The 24,610-nt window shown below is 39.5% G+C and overlaps 1 long non-coding RNA gene across 2 annotated transcripts in view; it reads right to left on the reverse strand.

The window, feature by feature from the left end:
• Positions 1-10,595: 10,595 nt before the first annotated feature.
• Positions 10,596-24,610, reverse strand: part of LOC121043880 (uncharacterized) — a 51,883-nt gene continuing 37,868 nt past the window's right edge. For both annotated transcript variants that reach the window (XR_005797027.1, XR_005797028.1), the window contains exons 3-4: positions 12,034-12,074; positions 10,596-10,822 (exon numbers count right to left, since the gene is read on the reverse strand). This is a non-coding gene — a long non-coding RNA (uncharacterized LOC121043880). The remainder of the gene's footprint in view (positions 10,823-12,033; positions 12,075-24,610) is intronic.

Here is a 24,610-nt window from a genome sequence, read left to right on the forward strand (position 1 = left end):
GAAATTATAAGCAGAAGTTCTGAATTGTTTCTGGCCTCCTTTCTTTCAATTGCAGCAATACTAGGAAGACAAAACAAGGCTTAGAATCGCATCCAAATTCAACACCTTCCATTGACAGACAACTAATGGATAGGAAACATGTTTTTTTCATGATGTAAGAAAGCTTTCAAACAGGATGTCAAAATGAAGATGGGTCTTGGATTTCACAGTGACATACCACAACACCAGTCCCTTATGACTTCAGTCCATTTTTCTCCTTCTGATATTACAAGTCCACAGGGATTCTTGCCCCAAATCTGTGAATAACAAAATAGCTTTTAAAATACTCTTGAAGTTTTTGGCCTGATTGTTAAATCTGCTGCCATCATATGGTGACAAGTGAAAAGAATAAGGGCACTCATAGCTCTTAAAGCTAAGGTCCTAATTATATTTATGAAGGGACAGAAAAAACCCCTCTGCTTTTTCTCTAACTTTGGTACAATTCCCCAATACCAGTAAACAGAATATACATCGTTTCTTTTACAGAAATATAAGTGCTCCCACCAGAAAACCAACAGAACAAATCCTATTCTACTCTGAGCTTCACAGTCAAATTCAAGATATGTTGAGAAAAGCGATGCAGGATAGACTGAACTGACAACTTCTGATAAGACAGAGGTAAGGATAGAGGTGAGTATCAATATATGACAGGTTTCAAACCTGACAGGTTTGCAAGCACTCTCTGTACATGTGATTTCCTGTCCACCAAAATTCTCCCTGACTCTTGACTTTCCTACCATAGACATTTCTTTGCTATCTAGAAATTTCCTCACCTCACACATGTAACACTGGGAAAATAGTTCCTTTGCATCAGGGTATTTGTAATAGAACTAGATCATAAGCAAATCACTGAACATCAAATCTGAAGGAAACTTCTGTGATTACCCCATTTTAAGGATGTAAAAACCAATAAGTACAACTACTTTCTCCCAATCATTGGTAAATTCGGGACTACAAACAGCATCTCCTGATCATCAGTCCTGCCACCCTCTTTTGTCTACCCCTTGTCCAGCTGTGGCTAACCATTGATATAATGATATGTGTTATATATCGGTTTAACGATTTGCAAATCAAAACTAAATACAACTAGCACCCAGTTAAGTCCAATCTTTGTGTAGAGTCAATCCAAAGGAAAAAGAATCCAGCAGAAAACTATTACCAAAACAATTTTAATGTTTACCTCATCTCTGGAGAAAATGGTAAAAGGTAGATGGCTGTGGGGGTTGGGGGTAGGGACAGTAATGAGCAGGGAAAAGGGAAGAAGACATTTTAATTTAAGCAGTCGTTCTCCATTTGGCCCCTCAGAATATTTAGCATTGACTGTAGACACTTTTGTTTGTTACAACTGAGGGCTGCTACTGGCTTCTAGTATAGGAAGTAGAGGATGCTTCCAGGCATCCTTACAATGCATATGACATTCCTCCACAGCAAAGAATTATCTAGTCCAAAATGTAAACAATGCAGAATTTGAGAAAATCTGTTCTTAGGTATATCTTTGAAAACTAATTTCCATCCGTATCAACTGTTGGCGTACCCCACCTTTTCTTCCCATCACTTTCAATTTCTGTCACTGATTCTCCTAATGCTGAAAAGAACTCTTTTGTCTTATAGCTCTTTCTTTTAGCTTTCTATGCATTTTGATTTGAATCTTTGTCTTCATGTTCCATATCTGCAATTTCCTTCCTTTCTCAATATAACCCCTCCTTAACCATAGTACAAAACGCAGAAATCCTCTTGGAAAGACAAAGATAGGATTCTTGTCAGTAGGCAAAAGGGAGATTTACACACATCATCATACACATCTTAAATGATCCGACTGTGAGAAATCTCTATATTTTTACATTTCAACTCGTGTAATTGCAGACTAATTCCAGAATTTCCCAGCATAGAAGAAAGGAGTTTTCTCTTTGTATGTGGCAGAAACCAGAATGTGAAAAAAAGCAAGTGAGGGAGGCAGGGATTTACAGGAGACTTCAGACTGAGTGTAAGGACAAGCTGTCCAAGACTGTAAACTGTGGGAAATTCCACTGGTTCATAAGGTGACCTTCACTGAGCTAGTTCCATTCCCAGCTCCATTTGGATTAGGATCAAAAGTTATTATCTGCAGGAATAATAAACTCCTTGATCCTATATTCTCATATAATATGAGAATAGATAAAGGGAATTTTATGAATTGATGCAAATGGACAATTGGAGGGAGAAATAAAAATTTGTTTGTAGAAGACAGGTATGTATTCTTTGCTTTTATCAATTGCAATACAAAACACTATGACACAAAGATCTTAAAATGTTTATGAACCATATGGGCCTACCAATAGGCAAGCGTTTTATGTGACCATTTTGCTATTTTATGAAAAATATGCTAGAGAAAATTTCATTTACCCAGAAAAATGATAGTCCAGGGAAAAGAATAAAAATAAGCCCATTTTTAAACCTGCTAACTTTTTGATATGTAGAAGATTCCAAAATGTATATTCATGTTCTATCTATACAATTCTAGATGTCAGGGCTTCTTGTTTTCTCTTCTTTTTTTTTAAAATGTTTGTTTATTTATTTATTTTGAGAGAGACAGAGACAGCGAGCAGGGGTGGGGCAGAGAGACAGGGAAAGAGAGAAACTCCCAATCAGGCTCCAGCTGGCTGTCAGCGTGGAGCCCAATGCGGGACTCGAACTCACAAACCACGAGATCATGGCCTGAGCAGAAACCAAGAGTCGGACGCTCAAACGACTGAGCCACCCAGGTGCCCTACCTCTTATTAATCTTAATGGAAACTTTGTAATCAAGAATTTTAGAATAAATTATGGATTATTTGAATGTGAATATATAAGTACAGAAACTTACTTTTAACGAGCCCTTCATAAAGAAACTACAGATTAGATTATACCGAAATGTTTAATAAGCCATTACACATATATTTAACTGATTATTTTGCAGACACTAAAAAATAACATTTTTAAGTATTTTAAAGAACATAGGAAAAAAGGCATATACAAATTATCTCATTCTTATTTTATTAAAAATAAACTTACATTTTTTTTTAGAAAGAGAACTTCTATAAAAATTCCAAAATGGTGATTTTATCATTACTTCCATGATTGTGAACAATTTTTACTTTTTTCTTTATTTCTATGCTTCCAAAATTTGTTTCTGCAGTGAAAAGATTTTACTCTTTATAAATAAGGGGACAAAATGAATGCTATTTTTAAATGGGTCCTACAGGGAAATTTTTCTTTTTCTTTATCTAATGCATTGCTAAAACCATTTCCATATCAGTTCCATCCACTGATCTTGGAAAACATGGAAGAAAATGTATCGGTAATAAACGAAGGCAGCAAACAACAAAATGTGGCCAAATCTATAAATCCCTTTGCTTAGCAAAGCAATTTTTTGCGGCTGCAACAGTTGGAATCTATTACTGTAGACTTTAATATCATAATGTCGAGAGTCTTAACTTCTGGAGTTGGAGCATGAGAAAGAATCTCTTGCACTGGGCAGAGGGGCTAAGAAAAAAAGACCAATTTGATCAAAAATGACTTCATTTCACGAATCGTTATGCTATTACCCTGTGCTTGAAGATAAGCTGTTTAGGTGGGGTCATGATTTAGCAGTCTCTTGAGACCCTGCTGTCTAATTAGCACGGCTCTGGAAAAACTGAGCTCAGTTCATTTCTCATTGGGCCAGTAGGAAAGGAAGGCGTGTTTTTCTCTACAGTCAGCATTATGCTAGTTTATTAGTCCTGGGTTATATGTGTTACAAATGGGAATTTATTTTTGACTCAGTTAAACTCAATGGGCAGAATTCAGCCAAGACAATATCTCCAAAAGAGTCAAGAAAAGCACAACTTTCTAATGCTCAGGACCCACGAACAGACCATGTCTGCTGCTTTAGTTTTGCAAACATTGATTTGCGTTGCTTTTGCAAAGCCTGTCAGCAAATCGTCAGAATCGTCATTGCAAAGGTCACCTGGTCATTTGAACTTTGAGAAATGTTGCTTCTAATAGTGATTGTCATATCATTCTTTGGGCCTAGGTAAAATTAGGCCAAAAAGCCTACAAAAAACTGCTTATAATGAACCAATCCATGTATGTGACCAGGACAGCAGTGCAGAGGTCTCTTTTAATCTAAAAGCTCTTATGTGGCGGCCTACTAGAAATCTCCATTTGAATGCCTCATGCACAAGTCAAATTAACATGCTAAACATTGAACACTGTTTTTTCTTCTTTGTTCTTTCTCTTTTTCATTTTATTGTGGTAGAACACTTAACATAAGATCTATCTTCTCAACAAAATTTTAAGAGCCCTTTACAGTCTTGTTAACTACAAGCACAATGTTGTACAACAGATCTTGAGAATTTACTCATCTTGCATAACTAAAACTTTATGCCCTTTGGCAAGCAACTCCTTATTGAACTCTGGATCTCCTAATCTGGTATTTCATCCATCCCAATGAAAGTTCTTTATTATTCCTGAAGCAAGAAACTTTATAATTCTTGACAACTTCCCTTTTGTTAGCACCACATCTCACTTGCCAGCAAGTCTTTTTGATTCTATCTCCTAGATTCTACCTCTGAGATTACACCTTCTTTGATTCTGATCTAGTGGCTGTGCACTTCTCTCTGTCTCCACTTTCATTTCTTGGTTTGCGCCACTACTCTAGCCTTTCTAGGCACATAGGTGGACCTTCATTCTTCCCCCCTTCTACTCATTCCTCATACAGCAGCCAAAATGCTCCTGACACTTCCTAGAAAAGATTCAAGCACTCCTTTGGCCACAGCCTATCAACATGTCCTCTTTATAGGTCGATTAAAACTCAGCTCTTGAATACATGGCCTATCGTCACTTGCTTTTGGTCCTTTAAAAATTTCCCTGCTGCTACTTCCCTGTCTTACATGTCACACTCCAGTCACCATCAAATACAGCAATGTTTTCCAGCATTAAGGCTCTTCTCCATGTAAGTTTACACCCCTTAGTTTTTCCTGGCTAAATATCTGCCTGTTCTTTAAATCACAGCCAAAATGTTGCTTTCTAGACACAGCCCAGCCTGAGTGCATAAGTGAATACTTCTCCGAGTTGCAGACTGTGGAGCGCTAACTTGGCATGGGGCTACAGAGGAGATTCCTCATAGATCTGCAGGAGCAAAATCAGGGGCTGAAACTCACACTTGAAGACTCTCTTGAGTGCCTGCGTGAGCTCACCCAGCTTCCTCTATTGCAACACCAGAGGTTTGGCCCTGATGAGTTCTTGGACTCATTTACCCTACCAGTATAGTTCCAATATGACTCCTCTTGCAGTTAGTACTAATTGAAAGCTCTTAATACACCATAAATCAAATCTGGATGCTCAAGAAAAGTATAAACTTTGGATACAAAGTATGGGTTATTTTTATAGGGTCCTTATTTTTTTCAAAATTGGGGCAGAGTGTTGTTTAATGGCTCAGCTCCTACATTTAACCATAGGAATAAATATAAATTCTGCCTTAGCACCTGCTAAAATCCAGGCCATGATGTTACCTAATATTTGATTCACCATCATTAGTCGTCCTCATCGAAGAAGCTGCTTTGAGTTATACAACCTGCAGAGAATTATGCAGGCAGTGCTATAGACACAAACATATTTTTATAGTGTGTTTCCTTTCTGTATTATGTCAACTCTACTTACATATTTATAGAAGCCTCTGGTGATTCTTAATGATGTTGTTCAGTTTAGTTTCTTAATAATTTCCTTGGTTTTATGCTAACATTCCTGCTGTTGATTGTTCTTTTATTTTAATTATGCCGCATTCTAAGCAGTGCTTCTGGGAGTGGGTTGGGGTTTACGCTGCAGTGCATTACAGGTGAAAATAACTTTTAAAATCCCATTAGGATGAAATCCCCTCACACTTTGGCAGGGGTAGGTGGGTAGGGCCCCATCAATGCTAAAAAGTTATACTGCTTGACTGTAAGGGGTGACAGGCAGCTCTAGTAAGTTAGCAACTACAAATGATGGTAGTTAACACATATTGGACACATATTACCTGCGGAGCCTGGGCTAGGTGCTCTATGTTCATTCTATCCTTTAATCCTCACCACAACCCTGTAAGGCGTATGTTAATACGCCCATTTGCCTCCCATGGAACAGAAGCCTAGAGAATCTCAGCACTTTGTCCAAAGACACACAGAGCCAAGCAGTGGTAAGAAAGGAAGCCTTATCTGACTCCACAGCCCCTGCTTTCAACCACTCTGCTGCCCTACTGTTCAAGTAAAAGTAAACCTTAGCCCATCATAAAAGTTGGAAGGAAAAAACACACCTCTTAATCCAAACTTTTCCTTGCTTACAAGCACCAAGTATTTTAAAAACTGGGACACCTGGGTGACTCAGTCAGTTAAGCATCTGACTTGGTTCAGATGCATGAGATCATGGTTCGTGGGTTCGAACCCCGCATCGGGCTCTGTGCTGACAGCTCAGGGCCTGGAGCCTGCTTCAGATTCTGTCTGTCTGTCTGTCTGTCTGTCTCTCTCTCTCTGTACCTCCCTGCTTGTCCTCTGTCTGTCTCTCTCTCTCTCAAAAATAAACATTAAATAAAACATTGTCTTACTGTGAGGGGTTAATCATTTAAGAAGAGGTAGTTGCAGTGTTCAAGGCTGAAGAGAAATCAAGTCATTTTTATTCAAACTTGGATCAAATATCATGTTCAAAAGAATGTAACGTTGGAATCACAGAGTACTGATTTTGCATGCTGTATTGCTGTATACTCTCAATAACGTTGGGCAGTGACTTAAACTGTCAAGTCCTACCTCTGCAGGTAGAAATAATAATAATAATAATTACATAGATAACTTTGTAGGAGTGCTAACAGCACTGACCCCATCTTTGGCCCTCCATCTTGTTTGTGCCTGTGCCATGACCTCCCTGAGGCTTTGATTTCTAGGCCCCTTGGAGGTTAATGTATGTCCCGACCAGAATGTAGGAAGGCTTGTTTTGATCTCTAAAGTGGCCTACAGAATGCACCACTATAGATGACAAGTAGTGCTACCTGATGTACAGGTGGGGTCACTTTAGAGAACTAGGAGCAATGACTGCCACACAGGTGGCACCACTTTAGGTAACTACCCTTTGACCTCACCGCACTGCCTCTCACTCTATAAAAGCTGTGGGTTAAAGTCCCAGGTTGAGTCGGGGTACAGTTGCATAGTACCTAGATTGTTCGTCTGCCTGATTCCCCGCCCCCCCTGTCAGTAAGTTACCCTGAATACATCTCTGTAAACAGTACGGAGGGGCTTGATTTGTCTTTGTCTCAGTATGCCTTGTCAGTTTGGGGGATCCTTTACCCTCTCTCCTCCACCTTCTGACATAGCTGATGGGTAGATATCTAGAACCAAATGAGGTAATCTATAGAGGATGCCACACATAGTGTCTGTCACGTATTTGCCTAATCAATATGATTCTCCCTTGTCCTCTATTTCATCTATAGAGCAATAAATAATTCCATATTTTTGTCTTATAGATGTCACTTAGGAGGAATAGATGCCCAGGGGGTGGTCTGCCAATCACTTTACTGGCCCTTCAGGGCCTTTACAGGGTCTTCAGCTCTGCTGTCCCCGTTGCCACTTCTTTACCACATCAGGCACATCTCACTGTTGGGCCCCTTGCACTGGCTCTTTCTTCTGCCTGGAATGGTCTTCCCTAGACATCCACCTGAGTTACTGCCTCATTGTCTCCAAGTCATAGCTTAAAGATTGCCTTCTCAGTGGAGGCTTTTCTGACCATTTTATTTAAAATTGCACATATAGGGGCGCCTGGGTGGCGCAGTCGGTTAAGCGTCCGACTTCAACCAGGTCACGATCTCATGGTCCGTGAGTTCGAGCCCCGCGTCGGGCTCTGGGCTGATGGCTCAGAGCCTGGAGCCTGTTTCCGATTCTGTGTCTCCCTCTCTCTCTGCCCCTCGCCCGTTCATGCTCTGTCTCTCTCTGTCCCAAAAATGAATAAACGTTAAAAAAAAAATTTAAAATTGCACATATATACCTCTCCACCTTATTGCCTTCTGGGCTTGATTCCCTTGAACATATAATTTATGTTTTGTATTTATTATATGTGTCCTCCACCCCCTGTAATGTAAACTACATAAGGATAGAAATGTTTGCCCTTTTCCCCCCTACTGGCTTATTTTTATTATCTAGGACGATATGTGGTTTATAGTAGACGCCTTTTAAATATGTGTTGAATAAATTAATGAATAAATGGGTGGTTTTCAAAATGAATGCTTTCAATAGAAAATTCAAAGAAGGTAAATATCACCGTGGAATGTGTTGAACTGAACATTCCATGGGATTGGATGGAAGATTGAAATATTACTATGAGTAGTGGTATCCTATTAGGATAGCTTAGTTTTCTGGACGGCAGTGGGAAAGCAGTGTAGCATGATTTTAAAAAAGCAAAACAAAACAAAAAAACACCAATTATACCCATGATAGATAAATCGAAATGAATTTCAAAAGAAAAGGACTTGGACATCCAGTGATGTATCTACTCGTTGAAATCCCATAGCATTTTCTGTGACTACACTTAAAAAAGTGTAATGACTTATGCCTTGTTTTTTCCCCATTTCTATTTGTGTCGCATACAAACATATGGTATTGATTTAAGAACTTGAGCTCAGAATTCAAATAAAACTCAATTAGACTGAATCCAAATCTTGGCACCTCCACTTTCTTAAGTCCTGAAGCTTGGAAAAGTTAGCAAACTTCATAGGTTCCTCTTTTGTAAATAGGGATAATGTCAGTACCTACCTCATAGAGTCATCGTGATGGATTAAAGTGGTAAACCTGTGTGAAGGGTTTAGAACAGGTACCTGCCCCACAATATGTGCTCAGCTGGTGAGCTATTACAAATTTTATTGTTCTTACTCCCTGGTAGACTATAAGCTGCAGGAAAAAAAAATACACACACACACACACACACACACACACACATGCATACGTCTATATGTGTACATATAGTATTAAATACATATATTTGATTTCTCTGTTCACAGATATTTCCCATTGTGAAACTTGTTTGAGAGGGATTGAAAAGGGGTAGAATCTTCCTAGAGGATTCATCCATTAGTCTTAACACATAACATGAAGTGAAATGGATTTCTTAGATTACAATAATAAGGACTACTTTTCATTTGACAGCCTTGCAGGGCGTGAATGAAAACTGCTGTTTTAAAGTGGTTATGTTCTATGGATGAAACTGGTCTTATTGAATGCACTGATGAATGTTTTATGGTTTTATTACAGATTTAATCATAAATCATTTTTATGAATTAATGAAAAATAGTATTTGTAAAGGTTAATAAATTTCTTGACAAAAAATGTATAGGGGCGCCTGGGTGGCGCAGTCGGTTAAGCGTCCGACTTCAGCCAGGTCATGATCTTGCGGTCCGTGAGTTCGAGCCCCGCGTCAGGCTTTGGGCTGATGGCTCAGAGCCTGGAGCCTGTTTCCGATTCTCTGTCTCCCTCTCTCTCTGACCCTCCCCCGTTCATGCTCTGTCTCTCCCTGTCCCAAAAATAAATAAACATTGAAAAAAAAATTTTTTTTAATAAAAAAAATGTGTATATATATATGTATGTATATATATATATATATATATATATATATAATTATTGAATAAATGAATATAGCAGACACTACAATGGGAGGTAAGCCAGAAAAAACAAGGAGATGTTGTCAGTACTCAAGGAAATTAACAATATCACAAGGTAGAGAGGAAGTGATATGAAGAGGTAGGGAACATCTCAGTTTAAGGAGAGCCATTAAAAGTGGCATTCTAAGGGGCACCTGGGTGGCTCAATTGGTTGAGCATCCGCCTCTTGATTTCGGCTCAGGTCATGATCTCACAGTTAGGGAGTTTGAGCTACAAGTTGGGCTATGTGCTGACAGCATGGAGCCTGCTTGAGACTCTCTTTCTCTCTCTCTCTGCCCCTCGCTTGCATTCTCTCTCTCTCTCTCTCTCACACACACACACACACACACACACAAATAAATAAATAAGCATTAAGAAAAGTGGTGTCATAAAACAAAGAGTGATGAGATGAAATGGCTTTAGATCTCCAAAAAATCATCTAAGGATCCCTCCCGATCTACTTACCTATAAATTAGCATTTATAGGCATGGTGATTTTAAAATATGTACACAAATTCTTTGATATCTCCATTTGAAGAAGCAGAACATATTCTTTCTTGGATCTAGTGAGTTGCTTTTGATAAATAGAATAAAGTGGAAGTGATGATTTCCAGCTATTGAGACAAGGTCATAAAAGGCATTGGGACAAAAAACAAAAAACAAAAAACAACTCCTGTTCTCAATCTAATCTTTAAAAACAAAATGATCCCTCTTTTCACATATTCATGTTTTTTTCACCTCCTAAACCCTAAATTCCTTGAAATGATAGCCCTTGCCCAGATCTTCTGTGTATGCCTTAGAATCTAGCGCATAGGTTAACCTGGCTGACTAAGCCCTAAGTCAGAGTATATTTGATTGGCTATCATCTCCATATTTTTATGAGGCTCTTCTTGATTAGAAAAATAACTTCATTATTTGAAATAATTATTTTTTTTAATCATTGTGCAGAATTTTACCGGGCTAAAAATAGAGATCCGAAGAAGAATGGCAGAGAACTCCTATGGGATTCTGAAGGCTCCATCTCTAGATGTGACCATGTTCTGATCAGTTCGACATTGAAAGAATCATCCAGCTGGTTCATGGTAAGTCCATGAGCTTGGTGGTACTGATCATATGATCTGAATCTCAGTTTCTTTTCCTGTTATGTGTGAATGATAAAAATAGGGTTATCTCGAGGAAACAGTAAGATAATCTCTGTAGAGTCCTTAATAAGTGTCAACAACTATTTTTATTTTTACCTTTCCCTTTTGTCCCATTTCCTCCACTAAAGGACATGTATTGACTTAGATGTTGCTTTAGACTTTTTTTAGTATTTCTTAACCATGGAAGACCTTTTGATACGTGGAGAGGGCCTTAAATATATGCTATGTAAGGAAGAAAAGAACAGGGATAAAGGTATTCATATCAGCCCTACATAAAATCTGAAACAATGCAACCAGGAAGATGATATTTAATGTATTTCAAAGCCATAGCCAGTGACTGGAACAGACCAAGATGATACCAAGAGAAGACATGATAACACATGGAGAGAAATTTCAGAGGAAAAAAAAATCTTGCCCAAGGTTCTTATTCATGCAAAGTTGTAATCCCCTGGTCACCAGCATCTCAGAGGGATACAAGTTAACATGCAGCATACTATAGGGATATTTGCATTTTTGTATGAACAATGTTTTAATGATGTCACTGAGAAATGTTAACTAATTGCATTTTTAATTAGTTTTAGGGTATAGAAGAATTAAAAGTGGTTATATTTAGAACTTATTTAATTAAAATGGATAAACTATATTTCACGTGCATAACATAGATAATCTCACTAGGTTCTACTCCTGGCTATACTACTGATTTAATTAATTGGGAGAACTGCAGCATATTAATGAGAAGAAAATAGAAACCATTGCCTTCTTCCTTTATTGTGATTGCAAGCCATGCCAGGTTCTGGATAAGTGGATAGTTGATATTGAAGGCAGGAAATGTTTATTATTCAGTGCAGCAGGCTGTGGTGACATTTCTTATCATTTCAGCATAACTGTGCTGGAGGGTCTGTAAATAGTATTTGCCAAAGGCAATTTTACACATTCATAATATTCTTTGATGTCTGGGCTGGGCGCAACTGACAGAGCCCCCGAGGCTATCTTTCTCCTCCTCCTCCTGCAGGCTGATAAACCAGTGTGTGGGTTTACAGAGAAACAAAACAAACTCAAGAAATTTCATTTAGTAATTTCTGAAATGAATTCACCTTAAGGAAGCCAACACCTAGCAGATAGTGGCCGTTTAATAAGTAGTTATTGAGTGAGGGGTGGTCCACTTGCATCCAGGTTATGGAGAATCATTTCAAGAGGGAAAATTTACCTGCAGGAAACATTCTGGGTAAATTTGATTTTATGCTGCTTCTGCGTAGGAAAGAGAAGATGAGAAAATGTGAAACCCTCATTCTCAGCAATATGAATAATAGTTAATAATGAATTAACATTTATTGCATTCTTACTCTGTTCACCAGTTGAGGAAACTTTTGTACATTTACTCATTTATCATAGCAGTAGACTTATATAAGATTGATGAGAAAACTGAGTCACAGATTAGCCACGAGCACACAGCTAGTAAGTAATAGCACATTAAAAAAATAAAACACTAGGGGCACCTGGGTGACTGAGTTGGTCAAGCATCCAACTCTTGGTTTCAGCTTAGGTCATGATCTCTTGGTTCCTGAGTCAAGCCCCACATAGGGCTCTGCCCTGACAGGGTAGAGCCCACTTGGGATTCTCTCTCCCTCTCTCTCTGGCCCTCCCCTGCTCCTGCTCTTTCACTCTCTCTCTCTCAAAATAAATAAACAAAGTTTTAAAAAAAATCATAGTCTATTAAAAAAAAAATTAAATAGGGCTCCTAGGTGTGTCAGTTGGTTAAGCTTCTGACTTTGGCTCAGGTCATGATCTTGCAGTTTGTGAGTTCCAGCCCCACATGGGGCTCTGTGCTGACATCTCAGAGCCTGCTTCAGATTCTGTGCCTCTTTCTCTCTCTCCCCACCCCCTGCTCACATTCTGTCTCTCTCTCTCTCAAAAATAAAGATTTAATAGGGGCACCTGGGTGGCTCAGTCGGTTGAGCGGCCGACTTCACCTCAGGTCATGATCTCACGGTCCGTGAGTTCGAGCCCCGTGTTGGGCTCTGTACTGACCGCTCAGAGCCTGGAACCTGTTTCAGATTCTGTGTCTCCCTCTCTCTCTGCCCCTCCCCTGTTCATGCTCTGTCTCTCTCTGTCCCAAAAATAAATGTTAAAAAAAAAATAAAAAAAATAAAGATTTAATAAGTAAATAAATAAGACACTAGACATATTTCCTATCATTTACAATACCACTATTTGTTCAGGCTCTAAATAACCCTATCTACCACCTCTGACCCAGGAAGTACCCATAAAATTACCCTGTACATTTTCTTTCTAAAACATACAGTTTTCTGAAATTATTATACTTATATAATTATGTTTTTTGTTGTTTTTCCATTTATGTTTATTATTTGTCTCTATCAGTTAGGATATAGGTGATTTGCATTCTCATCTTCTGCACTTATTTATTCCATATCCCTCTGCGAGTTTAATTTTTAAAAGTCTGACATCCGTAATGAGATAATAGTTCTGCTTTTTTTTTTTTTTTTTGAATGATGTCCAGTCTCTTCAACCTGGCACGCAAGGCAATCTGTCATGTGATACCTTTTTATCTTTTCAAACCTGCCTCCTTCTAGTGCAAAACATCCTTGCTGTCTCCCTGTTGATTAGTATATCCTCTGCCTCCTTCATCCATGGTGTGCACAGCCTTCTCTCTTTTGGCACCAACAGCCCTATTCCCACCTGCATGTTTGAACATAATTCTGCTTTCAAAGATGCAACCATAGCCAAGCTCTCATTCCTGTTGATTTCATTAATATTCGTCACCATCTTCGCCCTGAGCCTGTGGTTCCAAGTTTCTTTCCCTTCAGCCATCACTTTGTAGCTTCATGCCTTGTACTTTGGTAGTGCCACATGAGTAAATTTAAGTCTCAAACAAAATATCCTGTACCAGTTAGGTTTTCACTCCACTGTATCTCTTGCAGTGTTGGACATAGACTATGTTACAAGTAAATAATAGACTGATAGTTACCTATACTGGTCATGCAGTCCATTGCTAGGTAATGAAAAATGAGTATTCCAATTAATATAAAGGATGTTGTGCTGTCCTGCCTGGACTTTGCGTCAGGAATGATGATTTTTTCTCCCAGATGCTAAGAATGCAGTGGGAAGAGAACTTTGACTACTGGCCCATTTCAGAGATTGCCTCTACTGAAGAGACCCCACCCTGCCTGATCCTCTGTGCCCCTTCCTGGGATGCCAATATCCATGACTGCTTTACATGGGAGTATAAAAGCCTGACACCATCGCTCCACTGAGAACAACTCTGAAGCGTCATTCATGCTTCAGAGCTCCCCATAGAGTGACCTACATCTACCACTGAGGCTGCATGGCAGCCCAAGTTCTTCTGTCAAATTCTGCTTCCTCCCTTCTGCAGATTTTCCCAAGCCCACTCCTGAAAGAACTTCCTACATTTTAAACCTCTCAGAGTCCAGGGGGGCACGTGGGTGGCTCAATTAGCTGAGCATCTGACTTTGGCTCAGGTTATGATCTCATAGTTTGAGTTCAAGCCCTACGCTCACAGAGCCCACTTCAGATCCTCTGTCCCCTGTCTCTGCCCCTCCCCTGTTTTCACTCTCAGAAAAAAAAAAATTATATATATATACACATACATATATATATATGTATGTATATATATGGCTCTTCAGAGTCTGTTTTGCAGAGAACCCAAGTAGTAATACTCACTAATCATACATTCCATGATGACACATTTTTTTTTTCTAATAAAGATTAGGGGATATAGATGAAAAGTAGTAAGAGAGAGAATCAAAAAAGACAGTGAGGGGGAATCAGTGAACTTCTCTTTGCATATCGTGGAGAGTTTCTGTTTCATTTTCCTTACTCATTGGATCGTTTGCCTTAGACAATTTTGCTCTGCTTTTTAAAAATTATTATCCTATATGTGTAGATGATGAACATTGTCTTTAGAAAATGATGCATAGGAATATATGAGAGGAAGAAAATTAAAAGGACAATTTAGGTTGAACTGCACAGTTGTGGTGAATGAAATGGGGACACAGTGCCAGGCCACTCAATCTCTAGCCTCAAGGAGAGCTGATTCTGTCTTTTATTTTGTCCAAGAAAAAGTAGGGAACATACTAGAATCGCCTGAGAATGCTCCCTTTATTTATGTATTTTCAAAAGCCCAAAGTTGAACACTCAGAATGCCCTAAAATAGGAAGAGTATGTCCTTCCTTTATCTGAGACCCAAATACCAGCTGTTTAGAAGGCTCCAGCAGCATACATCATCATGCATTTGCCCCCTCAGTGAAATCAGCTGTGTGCAGTCACTCTCACAGCCCCGACTAATTGGCTCCGTCCTGCCAATAAGGGCCTTTGCCAATGGTGCCACTCTTCAATTTTATAAACATTCAAAATATTAAGTCAAGTTGGCCAGCTTCTTAGCAACCATCCCTGCAAAAATGAACACCTTTGATGGTGAGAACAAGCATTTCAACCCCTTGAAAATAACAGTGAGGTGTTTTTTTTTCCTACTCTCCCTCCCCAATGAATATTAAGCCTCTTTTTCTTGAAAAGAAAGAACAAATCAAGCACAGAATTTTCATTCCTCAAATTCATGTCAGTGACAATGGCGCGTTGGTGTGTCTTTGGGGGCTGCCTTGATGCTTATTTTTTCCTTCTGAGCAAACTGCATTAGACCAAAAAAAATGCCCCTGAGATTTAATTATCTTTCTATATTATTTTTCACTACAAAGACACTCTTTTATTGTGTTGCTATGTTGGAAAAAAAAAGTCTTTAATAGATGCAATTTTTTTTCTAATGGTAAAGGCAGTATCACTTCAAAGATGGAGAGCTTGCCTTTTTTGTGTTTGACAAAAGGAGCTTAGTGCTTTGAATAATTTCAAGGTGACATGAAAGTTGGTGGTCAAGATGGCTATGGAAAATAAAGGAGTCAGGAATTTGGGGTATTGTCCCTTCAGATGCCTCATAATTTTGCCTGTTTTTAGGTCTATAATGATTGCTGGTAACACAAACTGTATGTATTTAAGTTATTCAAAAGAGCTCTTTTCTATAAAAGTAATAAATTGTTTTCATGGACCTACAGGACAGGGATAACAATGGACATCAGAAAGAGATAGAAGCCAAGGACTGTAACATGACAGGGACCCGAGGAAATCCTCTTCTGGATCTTTGATCTCTGCTTCTCTTTGTACATCTGTTGTTGTTTTCATTTCTCTTTCTTACCAGGTTTCCCAGTGCACCTGGTGGGGTATAACTGCCATCAAACATGGCTAGGTTTATGATTTCACCACTCAGCCAGACTGATACTCTCCTATTCCTTCAGTTTTAAATTTTCAGGGAAGACTTTTGCTTGATCCCATCTAGAGTGTCTATTGTCTCCCTGTTGTCCAGAAATTATATCAGAGTCTGTCATGCTGGAAAATCATGGCTGGTCCCTTCTCAATCATGTGGATAAAGAGAAGGGGACATATTCAAACAAGTAACCAGGACAGTTACCTGAAAAGTAGCGGTTGTATTCGTATTACTGTTTGTAGCATGATGGTCAACTATGAATCTGAAAATAGGAAAGACATAGGAAGAAATGTTTGAGGCAAAGGCTAAATGGCTCAATTTTTTAGTTTGAGCAATATATGTTTGAATTTGGCATTAGCCTATCAGGGGAAGCATCTGGATACTTAATTGTTAATTAATTCACTTTGTGTTCCCCTGTTTATTCATTCATGTATCTATTCACATGCTGAAAGTTCTTTTGTGTGTTTATTGAAGGGATACAGAATTAGAAGTGTATCGGAGCATTTACATAAGAAATACATCCAGAAAAAATCTCAAGGATAGTGAGTATGTTGGGCAGAGTATGCTGGCTACTAACGCAGACACATACGCACACACAGTCACAATGGCTCAACACAAAAACTCTTTATTAAAGATGGGGAGGCGTTTTCTTTATGCTGATACTTAGAGACTCAGGCTCCTTCTCATGAGTAGGCCATTCCTTAGACTGCCAGAATGTTCTGCTGGTCTTCTGCATCTGATCAGCTGATGAATGAAGACAGACAATGGGAGGATTTCATGAAAATCTTTAAGGACCAGACCTAGAAATGGCATGCTTTACCCCTTGCCGCATTCCTTAAATAGCTGGACCTAAGTCCTAAGGGGTCTTTGATATGGAATCACACAGGAAGAAAAAAGATGAGTTCTGCATTTAGTCCCTGAGCAAGGGAGTCTCCTGCTCTGGGCCAGGCCTTTTATTCTTCTTCTTATTTTTTAAATATTTGTTTATTTATTTTTGAGGCAGAGAGAATGAGCAAGGCGGGGGGGGGGGGGGGGGGGAGCGGGGGGGGGTGGAGAGAGAGGGAAAGAAAATCCCAAGGAGGCTATGCTCTGTCAGCACAGAGCCCAACATGGGTCTTGAACTCAAGAATTGTGAGATATGACCTGAGCCAAAACCAAGAGTCAGAGGCTTAACCAACTGAGCCACCCAAGTGCTCCTGGGCCAGGCCTTTTAGACAGATAGTCTCAGGATTTCCTCCAGTTGCACCACCCGCTCTGGGAAATGAGACTAAAGGGCCAAGATCCATGGGTGCCTGGGAAGTCGGAGTTCTCAGGAAACAAATCCTTGTAATTATTTCCAGGTGCAGCTTGGTTGCTCTTCTCTGAGTTCACCTTCCAAAGGTCCCATCTACACATCCTTAGGTGTCAGGCATAGCCAAGTACTGGCCATTTGTGAGGCATTTGGACAAAACTTGCATGAGCAGAAATGGGTGTGCATGATGCCTCTTGTAGTGCAGGATGAAGTTTGGGCCGGCTGGAGAGGGGGAGGCCATGGTAGAGGGATGAGGGCCTGGGCCTAGGTCTTCCCATGTGTTTCTAGCATGAAACTCTGAGGAATTCCAGAAGTCTAAATTCAAACCTACCTTTCCATGTTTTTATGAATGTACTTGATAATGCAGGAAGCTAGAATATATTTTACTTGGCAGGTTGTCAGCTTGGTTTATAACGTTTAAGCACTGAGATGTGTGGTATGTGGGCCTCCACTATGTTCTTGTCCCCAGCCTGGACAGTATTAAGGATGCTCCTTTGGTGAGCTGTGGCAGCCTCTGACACGGTGCACGACCAGGGTGATTTTATGCTCCACTTTGTATGTTTCTCAAAGGAAGGAGAAACTTAAAATAGTTCACTTCTATTAGACAAAAATAAAAATTTAATTGCTGTGTTTCACCAAGTCTTATTCAATGGACCATTTCTGCCTGTATTACCCTAAGCACTAATAAACTCTAGAAAGTTACTAATAAACACTCTGGTTTCATTTAATAATAGCTACCCTTTTTTTCCCCTCAACTCCTGGTATGTGCTGGACACTGCTATTAATGTGTTATCTCATTTTATTCTAACAGCTTTTTTAGTTATTATCCCTATTTGACAGATCAGGAAACAAGCTGAGAAAGGACCTCACAGATTTAAAATTCAAATCAGGTTGGCTTTCATGAAAAGTTTGCCTTCTTGGGGTACTTGGGTGGCTCAGTTGGTTGAGCGCCCGACTTTGGCTCTGGTCATGATCTCACAGTCTGTGGGTTTGAGCCCCACGTTGGCCTCTATGCTGACAGCATGGAGTCTGTTTCAGATTCTGTGTCTCCCTCTCTCTCTGCCCCTCCCCTGCTCATTCTCTCTCTCTCTCTCAAAGATAAACATTAAAGAAAATGTTAAAAAAAAAAAAAGTTTGCCTTCTTTCCAGCAATGGCACACAAATGTTTCAAATTAGAATGCATCGCAGGTATGAGAAAGGCCAGTCCCCTCCATGCCCATTTTGATTCTTGGATCATCTCTGTCACAGTCCAAAAATACTTGACCTGTCTGGATAGACACACTTCCGGTGACATGTTTCTTTATATATTAATAATTAATTAAATAAACACTAGGACCATTAGCATAGTAAAGCAATTTTTATTTTTATTTTTTTTATTTTAATCTTTTTATTTATTTTTGAGAGAGAGAGAGACAGAGAGACAGAGCATGAGCAGGGGAGGGCCAAAGAGAGAGGGAGACACAGAATCTGAAGGAGGCTCCAGGCTCTAAGCTGTCAGCACAGAGCCAGATGCAGGGCTGGAACTTAGAAACCGTGAGATCATGACCTGAGCTGAAGTGGGCCACTTAACCGACTGAGCCATCCAGGTGTCCCTAAAGCAGTTTTTAACTTACAAGTTGGGATGCATTTATGTGTTTTTTTACAGTAAGAAAAAAAAATGCAGCTAAACCAATGGGACTTCTATGTAAATCACAGTTCATCTTATTTTTATTCCATGTAAAATTTTGAATATTCCAAGGCCAGTGGGTCATGCACATGAATGTCCATTTGGGAAAAATCACTGTATTCAAAATTTAAAGATCTAAACTTGGTAAATTGTGTTTGTGTTTCCTTTGTTTTCCTGGGTGAGTAGAGAGATTGAGGAGACAGTTGGGCAGAACATGGAGATTTTTTTTTCCACATGCAGCCTTAAACCAGTCCTCTCTGGAAACGGGTGTGTGTGTATATGTGTGTGTTTGTGTGTGTGTTGTTACTATAAGTAGCAGAATCTTTTAATTTATTATCCAGACTAGGACACTTGTGAGAATGAAATGGGGTGCTATTGATAATTATGCATAAACTGAAATAATCCCGGGAAAATGGAGTCCTGGTCCATCCTAGTCATAAATAAAAATGAATGGGCCAGGTTGCTTATTTATAGGACATTCTCAAGAAGCCCAAATAAAGGGAGACACACAGATGAATAGCTGGCAGAGACAGAAGGTGGAGTGAATGGGCACAAAAGAATGTTTGGAGATGATGGGATTGTTCTATATCTTGATTGTGATCATGTGTTCATAACTGTATGTACTTTTCAGAACTCACAGAACTATGCACCAAAAGGGGGATTTTACTCTCTGTATAATTATACCTCAGTTACAAAAAGATAGCAGAGTGGGGCAGCTGGGTGGCTTATTCGGATGAGCATCCGACTTCAGTTCAGGTCATGATCTCACAGTTTGTGAGTTCAAGCCCCACATTGGGCTGGCTTCTGTAGCCTGTCAGCACAGAGCCTGCTTTGGATCCCCTGTCCCCTCTCTCTGCCCCTTCCCTGCTTGCACTCTCTCATAAATAAATACTAAACAAAAGGTAGAGTTAAGAGATCTATAAAAAAGATGGCAGAAACCTGAATTTAGAAAGATCCTTTCTTTTTTACTTTTGACTATAAAAAGAAAAAGAGCATATGCCCTCTCAAGAAGAAACAAAATAAATGTAATAGTTATAAGCTCTGCTTTATGGCAAAGTTAAAGAATTAGCACCACTCAAATCATTCTACAAGAGTAAAATCTGAAAAAAACAAAAACAAAAACAAAAGAGGTTTCTTCCTCTATGACCACACACCACCACGTGGTGGCCAGGGGACATCATGGACTAACAGAGTCACCCTTGCGCTGTTGTACTCTGTGATGGGACAGAAGTGAGGTGGTCCTAGAGAGATAGGACCGAGGCATATCTGAGAAACGTGGCAGGTGGATATGGTGAAACTCAAGAATAAATAGTGGGAAAGAGTGCTCAGTGAACTATTTGGACAATTCTGATTTGTCCATGAGAAATATTTCAGACATGCCCTGAGTAAAAGTGTGAATAGTTGGGAGGACTGTTTTTACAGATGACTAAGGAAGCAGGATAAGAGTAGTTCAACACAGGCTTTACATTAACGTGAAGGCATTGATATCCACAGATTGGTGAAGTCAGCAATGCTTGACTTCTGTAACACAGTACGTCAGGGAAGAGCATTTTAATTGTAGGACATCTTTCTAATAGCAGATATCATTTTCATGTTGGCAATAACACCACTACTCAATTTAAATAACAATAAGCTCCCTGATCCTTAAAAGAATGCTGTGTGTAATTAGCATTAGTTCAATTGTGACCCACAATTGCTTTATGCTATATTTTGTCCTATTTTTCTACTTCAAAAGAACCATATCATTAATTTTCCTGTGGTGCACTGAGATCTCTGAGACCCATTACAGCTCTAAAATTCAAAGATGCTACAACTGAATTTGTATTTAAAAGTCCAAACCAACTTGGTGCCACCTACTGACATTAATGGAAGGCAACACACGTGGTATTGGAAGAGCTTTAAGTTCTAGCCCTACCTCTTACTATGGGAACTTAAGCCCCATTTCCACATGTGGAAATCCCTGGTATTTGCTTACTCTCCACATCTATTTTTTTAAAAAGAGGAAATCCCTGGTATTTTCCTACATGCGTAGGGGTGTTGTAGAGATAAAATGCAGAGATGAAATGCTTATACTAGCCTTGGGTACATGGTGGATATTCAGTTGGTGTTGACTATATGGTGTAAGGCCAGAAATAAAGATTCAGTATTATATGTGGCCTTGATATCTGAAACCATGAGGGTATGTATGACTAATCAACTGCTGTTGACCACATCTTTCCAGCTTTAGGTGTTGGGTGTGTGGTAAAGAAGAGGCAGTCAAATCAAACTTGTTACGGTTAAGTAACTGTACAGACTACAACAGGATACTGATCAATACAACTCCCTCTGGACTTGTGCTTCAAAACTTTACACTTTGATGATTTAGATTTCTACCTAAGAGGTTAGCTAAACATTATGGTTTACACGGAACTGTCTACGCCATAAGAACAAACTTTAACAGATTCACTGTGGGATACACTAGTCATTCCCAAAGATGATTTTGGGGAGCCTAACATACGGCTGCAGCTTCTCTCTAAATTTTGAGGACTTTGGGAATATTTATGAGGATTTTAGTAAGTTTATAGAAACTACTTAGGGATTTTTGCACATCCACTACCCACACGAAACTGAGTGGAGATTGAAACAATAATCACTGGAGATCAATAAAGATGGGGGGAGATTGCTGTGCCCCCAATGACTTACACAAAATCCAGATATCCCCAAGCCACATCAGCTATGAGTGCTAATAATGTTCTGTACTCACACACGTAAATCATTGTACACTGTTGTGGCCCCCACCTGATTAACTCAGGTCCATCACAAAATCCCCAGTGAATTGATGGCTTAAGGATTCTCTGGGATTATGTGACATGATTTTATCCTTCTCTGCTATCATTTCGTAACTTTTCTTGGCCATTTAATATGTGATTGCTGCCACTGCTATCTCTGTCATTTTTTGCCTTGTTAATGCAAATTTCAAGGTTAGTAACTCCCAGTGTTTCAAACCCTTATTGTATGGATTTGAAACAGGCCTCCTTTCCCTTCTTTCTCTGGTGAAGTCCTACTAACTTGTGCAGGAAGACAATTTTGTTTTTTCCTCCCCCTCACTTTTTGCTTGTGTCCATCAGGCAAAAAGCACCTCAGCAGCTCTCTGAGGCCCTTCCGACCACAGGTCTGGGCACCATCATGCTCTGCCCTTCGTTGTTTCTCCTTTCTTGGCAAGAATTGATAGTCATTTTCTTGTCACACTGACCAAAGTGTCCTAAGAAAACCAAATCCTCAATGTCAATCTATGCATTTTACCAAATACACACAGACATGTCTAAAATTTCAATTAGTCTCAGGCCAGGATCTTTAATTTATAAGATTGGGGTGGGGAAGAGAGAGAGAGCTCTGCAGCCTATGTGTTCATTCCAATATTCATTTCATTCATTCATTCATTCATTCCATCAGTAAATACATATTGAGACCCTTCTTTGTAAGTTCTTTGTTAGGCACTAGAACATATTGGTAAACACAAATAGATCCCTATGTAATTTATGGTCCGGGGCAGTGGTTCTGGAATGAACCAGTGAATGGCTGCAACAGGGTCAAGTAAAGTATTGGCCAAAAATGTGTATTCCTGGACCAATCCCTGACATACTGAATAAAAATCTCTCTCGTGTGGGCAGGACAGGATCTGGGAAGTAGGGTTTCCTTATTGAAAACAGAAGACTAATTAGAAAAATATCACAATTAGAATAGTTATGGAGCTCTTGGACAGAAAAGCTAAGAAGATTAGAATAAATAGCAGAAGTGAGGAGTTAGTTAAAGAGGAGATTTGAATCAGCCAAGCATGTTAACCACAGGAGGCTAATGAATAAATGGGGTCCTTCAGAAATTTCCCAGCAGAATCTGAGATATTCACTGATCTCAAGGTGGAGCAGGCCTTGCTGAGGCTTGGCAGTTTTAGTCCAATAATCTGGTGCCTGCATCCTAAGAAGTGGGCTTTGGGAAGAGGTCTTGAGATCAGGCTTGTTAAAGCACAGAGCATCGCCTGCCATAGTGACTCTATCAGATCTATGACCTTCCTGTTTAGGCCAAAGGAAGGAATAGAAGTTCTAGGGAATGTATTCTGAGAGCCATCACTGATGCTTCTCCCCTCACCAGCTTGCAGCCCTGGCTGCCTCTCAGGCAAGACACCTGACTGATTTTTCTATCACTCTTTAATAGTTAATCCCCACCTTGTCAGTTAAAATATTTCAGTAACTCCCTTAGGCCAGATAAATCCAACTAAGTTTAAATTAGATGCCTCAGCAACATCAGTCATTGAAAAAGCTTCCAGATAGAGTAAGCCACACCATCTCCCTCATTATAGACAGAGGGTCTTGAATGAAACCCCTTAATGGGCCTTCATCATGGCTCTGGGGCAGAATGGGATACATTTGTATTACACTTCAGTCAGGATTTTTTTGATAACCCTTGGGAAGGATACATTTTACATTAACATGAAGCCTCAACATTTCTCAACACAGCTGTAAAATTCTGCTTTTAGCAGAATGCTGTTAGCAATGCAGAAATCTGATCATGTCACGCCTCTGCTAAAACACTTTCAAGGACTCTCACCACCTACTGAATTGTGTCCTACCTCTTCTGGCTAGAATAGAAAATCTACTGTAATTTAGTAAGACACTACTTTGCCAGTGTCACCTCCCCTTCACACCCCAAGCACTTTTACACCTGCAGCCAAACAGCTCCGTGTACTACTTTTGAGGACCTGCTTTCCTGAATCCTCTTCCCTGCTGGGCTCCAGTCTGTCTTCTGTTCTTCCAATTCTGTTTACCCACCCTTCCGAATCTTTTTCAAGTACCAGCTTCTCCATTTTGCCTTTCCATACCTGAATGTCTCCAACCTATAAATTCTCATAATATCCTTTACTTCCATTATCTGATCGTAAGTACACAAATTGCAATTCAACAAAGCCTTCCTTCTTGGTCCTGATCATATTCATCTTTGTATCGATCAGCTGTGTCTAGATCAATGCCTTTCATTTACTGTCTTCTCAATAATACACTCTCATTTCATTGGATATAATTTGCCTTGTTCTTGCCTTTTTTGTCTCTTTCATATAGTGACTATTAAGTCCACTTGAGGTCCAATGAGAAAAGTGATCTTCAAACAAACGCCAAACCCTACTGTAAACTTTAGGGGAATAAAGTTTGCTTTTGGCTAGGAGGATTAGAGAATATTTGTAAAGCACTTGGGAAGGGAAAATCTCTATGCTCCTGTTAATTGCCGTTATTATTAGTGATTTCCAAGTTGCAGGAAGTCTTAGAGGCTTAACTAACACTCACAAGGGAGTCTGCATGGTGCACTCACAAATTTAGCTCGTGGGAACTGGTGAGGAAGTTTTAAATGGCAGAGTCTCCTTGAGTTTTGAGCTTAACCCTAAGGATAATGAATTTCCATTGTGGAAACCTGGTCAATGGCAGTGGCATCTGCTTTGAGGAAGAGGAAAACTTGTTATTACTAGTTCCTATCTAGTAATCTAGCTCAATTTTTGCTTGCTTTCACAAAAA

This window comes from Herpailurus yagouaroundi, unplaced genomic scaffold (assembly GCF_014898765.1).
Source record: "Herpailurus yagouaroundi ecotype Mexico unplaced genomic scaffold, PumYag 187, whole genome shotgun sequence".
NCBI lineage: Eukaryota > Metazoa > Chordata > Mammalia > Carnivora > Felidae > Herpailurus > Herpailurus yagouaroundi.